This window comes from Lygodium microphyllum, chromosome 14, assembly GCF_053477565.2.
Source record: "Lygodium microphyllum isolate KBCC chromosome 14, Lygodium_microphyllum_v1.1.10, whole genome shotgun sequence".
NCBI classification, from domain to species: domain Eukaryota; kingdom Viridiplantae; phylum Streptophyta; class Polypodiopsida; order Schizaeales; family Lygodiaceae; genus Lygodium; species Lygodium microphyllum.
The window spans coordinates 101,301,587-101,308,876 of record NC_141148.1 but is presented as its reverse complement, the minus strand read 5'-3'; the positions used below and the strand labels follow the sequence as shown (position 1 = coordinate 101,308,876).

General features: G+C 40.5%; 1 pseudogene; it reads left to right on the top strand.

The window, feature by feature from the left end:
• Positions 1-958: 958 nt before the first annotated feature.
• LOC148025910 (uncharacterized) lies at positions 959-2,145 on the top strand (annotated as a pseudogene).
• The last annotated feature ends 5,145 nt before the right edge of the window (positions 2,146-7,290 follow it).

The window sequence follows — 7,290 nt, the reverse complement described above, 5'->3', positions numbered from 1 at the left end:
TATGGTCAGAAACCGGTTATGCCGACTGAGACTTGTGCTTTGACTTGGTCAGTTTTACCTTGGCAGGAGGATTTGACGAGAGAGGAGCTCTTAGCTCTTTGGATTCGACAGTTGGAGAGGAGACCTGATGATATTCAGCTAGCTATTGACAGGTTGAAGGTTTCTAGACTAAGGAATAAGGACAGGTTTGACAGCAGGCATCGCTTGCGGCCTAGAGCAATAGAAGAGGGAGATTGGGTATTGGTCTTTGATAGCAGCCTTGAAAATCAGCATACTGCACTTCGGAAGATGGTGAAAAGATGGTTTGGGCCGTACATAGTCAGACATATCTTTGATAATGCAACATATGAGCTGACAGAATTGGATGGGACAGTGCATAGAGTGCCTATTGCTGGAAAAAGAATCAAGATTTTCAAGAAAAGAGATGATGAGGATCTTATGCATTGGAAGAATTTTCAAGAGAAGAGCAACGAGAAGAAACTCCAATGGAAGAGACAGATGATATGACAGATAATCTTGTTGATCTACCGGAAATGCATAACGAAGAGATTGATCTGTTTGTGGATCTTGATGATAACGATCATGGGTAGTTGGCCCATCCGGAGGATGCGCAAGATTAGAGGGGGTGGATGTCGTATTGCTGCGCATTCGAGGTGTGAAAACCACCCAAAAATTGTGTGTCTGATTTGATACTTTGTACATACTTAGTTGTTGTGTTTACATTTATTTTTTGCGTATGAGTATAGTGGGGAGGAGTTGGAGGCATAGTGGTGAACATGATGAGATGCTTTCAGCCTATGTTGAGCAAGGTCAAGTGGAAAGCGTAACTGATGCTGGTGAACATGTTACACGTATTCGTTCAAGACTTTGTCTTCTCCTTCTCCAGCTGCATCAAAAATACCTAATGATACCAAACCTCCACATCCAGGAGTTGGAAAGAAGGAGGCCAAGCATTGAAATGTGCTATGAGAAGCATGGGGCATGGAGCACAGCTGGAGGCACTGATTTTGAAGCATATTTGTGTGCTTTTACCAATGCTGGTCATTTGGCTTGTTTAGGAGATTTAAAATGTAATATTGAGAAAAGGAAGAATACAATAGCCAGTAAATGTGACTGGCAATTCTGGGAAGCCTGCGGTATTGGATTAGATGTATTGGCTATTGGGAAAGTGACTGGAATGCCTTATGGAGCAATGTATGCATTGGCAGTTGCTGTACATGTTGCTGCAAAAAGGTCTGGAACCATTGCTTGCCAAAATCCATCAGCACTATTGCTCGTAGACTCAACAGCTTTTTCCTGCTCTTGAGAACATCCTGCAAATGATAGCCATTATCGATGTGCACATTGCTGCTCAGGTGCAAATTGGGGCAGATGAGAAGGACTGGTACCAAATTCTGCAGGTTGATCCCTTAGCTGATGATGCTCTCATCAAGAAGCAATATAGGAAGCTTGCCCTATTTTTTTCATCCTGACAAGAATAAGTGCATCGGGGCAGAGTCTGCTTTTAAACTTATTGGAGAGGCTTCTCAAGTTTTGTCTGATAGGACAAAGGGGTTAATATATGATGCAAAAAGGGGAACCTCAGCAAGGAAAAATGCAAATGCAAGTAGTGCTGCTGGGAATCGCTACTGGAATAGTCAGCAGTATCATCATCAGCAACAACCAACTGGAGTGCGGTCTACTGTAGCCAAGGAACAGCAGCAGAAATACCAACAACAGCAATATCAGTACACCTTCACATTTTGGACGGCTTGTCCTTCATGTCAAATGCGTTATCAGTACTACCGCACTTATGAAAACCAGAACTTGCTGGGTCCGCACTGCAAAGGGCCATTTATTGCCAAAGATCTAAGCCATTTGCAAAGGAACAACACCATTCATGGATGGCCTCCACAGTCCTCTTTTGACAGTCGGGGATTCTCCACCTCAGATACATCTGGAAGTACAACTTTTACTTTTAATGGCTTTGCCAGTGGAACCATCAGAACATCAGATATGTTTCAGAGACACTCGTGGGCTTCTAATCAGACCATGCCAACCACAGGTATGCAGAATGGAACATCATGTGCAACCAATGCGTACAGAGAAACATATTACCAAGATGCAGCCAAAATTCAGAGAGAGATTTCCCTTCAGAAAGAGTGACTCTGAGGAGTACATGTTTGTGGTCCGTATTGTCTTACTTTTCCTTGGAGGGGGCTTTTCTGGTTCTGGGAGGGACGCTAATTTGGGGAGGAACGGAAGAAGAAAAAAAAAACACGGAAGGAGAGTCGCTAATTAGCAGATTCAAAAGCTAAGCAGAGAGGGAAAAGCAAACGTGTGGGGACGAAAAGGAAGGAAGGCGAGGCTAATCTGGGAGAGGAGAAGGGGTTCGTGAGCTGAAACGTTTGTGACAATCAAAGGAAGAAAAAAACAAAAAACCGTCTCAACAGGTCTACAACCATAGCGTCAGAAAAGAACGACTGTGCTTATGCAGCAGCTGGAAGACAATTGTAGTCACATGGATAGCCTGCAACTCGATTGAGATGGCGACAAGAAGCTTATGGTGTCAGACGATTTCTTCATGTGTACGTCTTAGGAGAACATGCCTAGATTTATGAGTTCGCCTAAAGATGCAACGGAGATCAACTAGGAAGCCAGATTGTATTTTCAGGGATGAATTCCACATTCCCAAAATGCTGTTCTGGATGGACAAGTGGTGGTGAAATGAGCAGTTGTAAAGGATGATGTAATCAAGGTCATAATGTCATTGCATTAAAAAGAAAGCTTCGCGTGGAAGGAGCTGCAGCCAAGTATCATGGACGACTCAACGTAGTTGAAGATGTTACACACAAGAGGACTTCAAGCCAGCAAGCACACCTAAGGTCCGCATGAGGAACTGCAATCAACCAGGCCAAAAGTACGGAACTATAACATCAAAGATGATGCATAATCAGGCCCAGTATTAAAGCCTATTATCCTTGTGTAACCATGGAAAGCAGCATCAATGCACTTACATAGTTCTCTGAAGCGTTCAGTGATGTGATATTCTTCCTCAAAAAGAAGAAAAGTCACTCTTGATTGTCTTATTGGTTGAAGAAGATTCTGACAGTAGACAGAGGGAGACTGGAGGCATTTTTATTTGGCGACTCGCTATTGTTCTCAGGCTAATCCTTACATCACCTGGGATATCAGAGACATTCCTAACCGGATTTTCTTGAAGCCATGATGCAAGATTTTTCTCCCTTGAGTGTGGCCAGCTGGGGAGATTCTTCTTTCCCTATCATCAAAGAGTTTTGGAGCGGATTCTCTTGTAACTTCTTTACCTTTCATAGCTGAGGTAAATTCAAAGGAGAGTTCCTTTGGGGGGGAAAGAGAGAGAGAGAGCAGGAGATAATGCCTGCCACCTGGATATATGTTTTTGCCTTACATGGACATTCAACATGGTCTAGTATGGGCATTGATGTGACTTGGGTTCTGAAAGTTGAATTGATGCCAATTCAGATAATGCATTGGATTTTTAATGGCTGTGTTAGGATGCATACAAAGAGCTTCACAATCCCTTGGGATGAAAAAGATTTCCTATCCTGAGAGGACCTGTGCATCCTGCTGAATTCGAAGTTTTGAATCGGATGTGCATTTGCTGATGATGACAAAGGATTGAACAGAGACCCTGGTGTACAGAATTCAGATGTGCAGAATTCAAAATATGAGCTTTCAAATGTTTATTAGGCAGGGGAAAGATGGGTTTTCAGAAATCCATTGAGCTCTTCTTTGTAAACTTCTCCATCGACTAAAGATGAATAACCCAATGCCTATCTGGATTGATGTTGAAATATGAACCATGAATCTTTTATAAAATTCTAGAGTTCATATAGAAAACTTGAAGACAGTTTGATTACAGAATTGGAATGCTATCCTATCTGAATAAGATTGTTATTTCTCTCTAAAATATCAAGAGTCCAGTCTTCTGCATACAAATTATCTTGGTGTTTCTTATACAGTACCAACCAGCGAATTTCTTTTTGAAATAGCAAGAAGGGACGTGAAGAACTTCAGTTTTTGAATAACCAGTTGGTTATTAAATCAGAATTGATTCCTTTGTGAAACTAAAGCTGTTGATGTTGATTAAGGTTTAAATGTCACACTTGATTGATCTTCTATCCTGAAATTTAACAAGGACTTCTGAAGTTGCGACATTTCTTTCGAAACCCTTCGACACCGTCCAATGGTAGGGTGGTCCAAGTTAGCTGGGAGCTTTTTGAAATTGGCAATAGAAATAGGAAGATCGTAAATTGACCAAGTAGTCATTAGGTAGAACCAACTTGCATTGTTTTAGGGGGCCGGAATGGGATTTTGCCTTATGAGCAAGAGGGTTGACGTACTGCACTCCCCTCCGTCTCCCATTCTCTTTGAACCAAGTGCAATGGCAAGTCCGCTTCAGATCGAGTAATCTTGTAAAATTGAGAACTCGAAATTACTAATGCTAGCTAGCTGCTAGGAGACCCATCTGATTTTAGGAACCCGAAAATTCAAGTCGATCTTAGCGGGTTTGGCCGAAACTTTCTCGTTGTGAAGTAGACTCAATAGGGCCTAAGTGACAAACCCTGTGATGTTCCAATGGAGCGTCAGGCGGTATCATTTTTGGGAAACCTACTAATGGACTACTAAAAGGTGTACCGTGGATTGAGACTGGTAGACACCTCACATGTAATAGTCTCCTTCCATTGAAGAAGGAGACAATTATAAGAGAATTGTACCTATGGAATGTTTGGCTTGAAAGGGATGACCATCTTTTTAAAGAAAAATGCACCCACAATTTGACCACAACAGAAGCTTATTTTTTATTGTAGGTTGTGTGAGGAAACATTATACTCGGCCCTTTTATATCTCTATGAAATATGTTCCTCATGTATCAGTACTAAGTATGTGGATTTGTATGGGTGTCATATTGTGCCTTCATCAGGCTAAGAGAGAGCATAGCCCTGCTCCACCACTCATCCACATTGACCCCTCACTAGTATATGGGCAAGGCCCCAACACCTATGTGTTTTTAAAATTCAAAGATTTCTTAGAAAAATTGAGATTCGGTAGAATTTAGATATGTCTCTCTTTCATTCATATACATGGGTGGGGCCAAATTTCAAGAAATATTTATTGCCTTATACCAATTTCTCGCATGTCTACAAAACTCGCTCATGTGGCTCATACTTGGTGTTTGATTGTGGACTAATGGTGTGGGAAAATTTGACTTTGACCATTGCCAAATGCTAATACTACAATGAAAAAAGTTTTGCAGCTTCACTTGTGATAACCTACATCCTTCAAGGATGTGGTTGGGTTTAACAAATACTATATTGAGTATATGTACACAAAGGTGCGTACTAAAAAAGATAGAATGTGGAGCTAACATCAACTATACCTTTTTGACCTTGTGAGAAGTGGGACATTGACTTTCAATTACCAAAATATCAACGACCCAGTATTCCTAGGCTAGATAAGTTATTATAGCAATTGACTATGTAACAAAGTGGACTAAGTCTAGGGCCAAAAACAAGAATGATGCTACAACATCTATTAAGTTATTGTTGGGCATGCAATATTTTAGTTTGGCTATCCCATATGACTAGGAAGCAACCAAGGGTAACATTTCTTTAATGAAGTGATTAAGTGCCTATTGTCCATGTCTTTGGTCATCCACAAAAAGTCATTGCATTGCTACCCTCATGCTAATGGCCAAGTAGGATATGAAGTTCTATGGATCAAGTCCCTCCAAAGTATGCTTCATTAGCAAATCAAGGAACATTTATTGGAAATTTGGAAGGGGAAGGATCACTTCAACGTAAATAGGGACACGAGATATTAACCTATAGGGAGGCCTCAACATGAACCTCCAATGGACCTAGAGAAAGAGAAGATTAACATGAGAGTTGTTCATTTGACTAGGCTTGATCATGGAGATGAGTCAACAATACCATCTTAGTATCTTTGGATCAAAATCCTCTATCTTTATTAATAGAAGGTTTTGAGGGGTGCCACAGGAAAATGTTCAACAACACCCCTCAAAACCTATTCTCCAAAGAGCAAATTAATTAGCAAAAGCACATGGATAGGAGGCGAGCCCATCTAGTTGATCGAGGGAATCACAAGTGAAGGTCAAGCCAAAAGGAGAGAGCTCAAAGCAAACCATTCCTTAATACATGAGCAATCTTAAAACCACTCTTCAAAATCACAAAATGTTGACATCTTTGGAGCATCGTCAGCGGCCTAAATTGTTTAGATAAAACTATAGCTTTAAAGGCTAAAATATGTGAATGCAGCAAATTCTATTAAAAGCTAAAATGTTTAGGATAAAACTATAGCCTTGTAAAAGCTAAAATATGTGAATGCAGCTACGAGCTTCCAAGCAGCAAATCAATAGGCCAATGGCCCTCCCTACAAGTGGCCGATAGGTCGACGACTAATCCTTATAATGGCAACTGCATCGAACCTTAGAGAATGTGGAAGCTTGCAAGGCGGCTACTAGCCATGCCTAGTGATTAACGTTCATCTATGGGTTGCTTACCAGTTCAGCTTTTCTCTAAGCCAATGATCAAGTGCTTCGCATGATTGTGTAGTGTGGGAGCAAGGCCCCCCCCAAATATCAAATTTTCCAAAATAGTAAACTTGAATCATAAAATTAGTAACGTATAGTTTGAATCACACACACACACACACACACACACACACACACACACACACACACACACATGCATGCATGCATGCACATGCATGTATATAGACGCACACTTTCTCTTTAGAAATATAACTGGCTAGACATCTATGTATATGATACCAATATACATTATATGTGTGTAGAATGTGAGGTTTTCCATATTTTATAGCCGATCTACTTCCATCTATTGTAATCTTCTCTCTTCTATTGATGTTGTTCTGATGGTGATGTCTTTTAAATGTAGGTCTCATTCAATAGGTATAGCGTAATGTGTGAACATGATCATTCACATATCTCTCTACTTTATCAATACCATTGGTAGACTCATTACATGATCTATTCATATGTTGTTAATGAAAACTAACAATAGTATACGATCGATCTGTGTGGTGTAGCAATGTATTTTGGAAACTTGAGATTATGCATGAAGTATTTTGGTTAGAGTAAATTATCTGTAGTAAGATCCTTTTAGAACATATCTCTTAAGACACACACCACATCAAACTCATACATAGACATTACCCATAGAATACATGACTACTCACAAAAAGACTTCCTCCTTTGACTTATTTACTTGCACATGAAATTTCCATGTT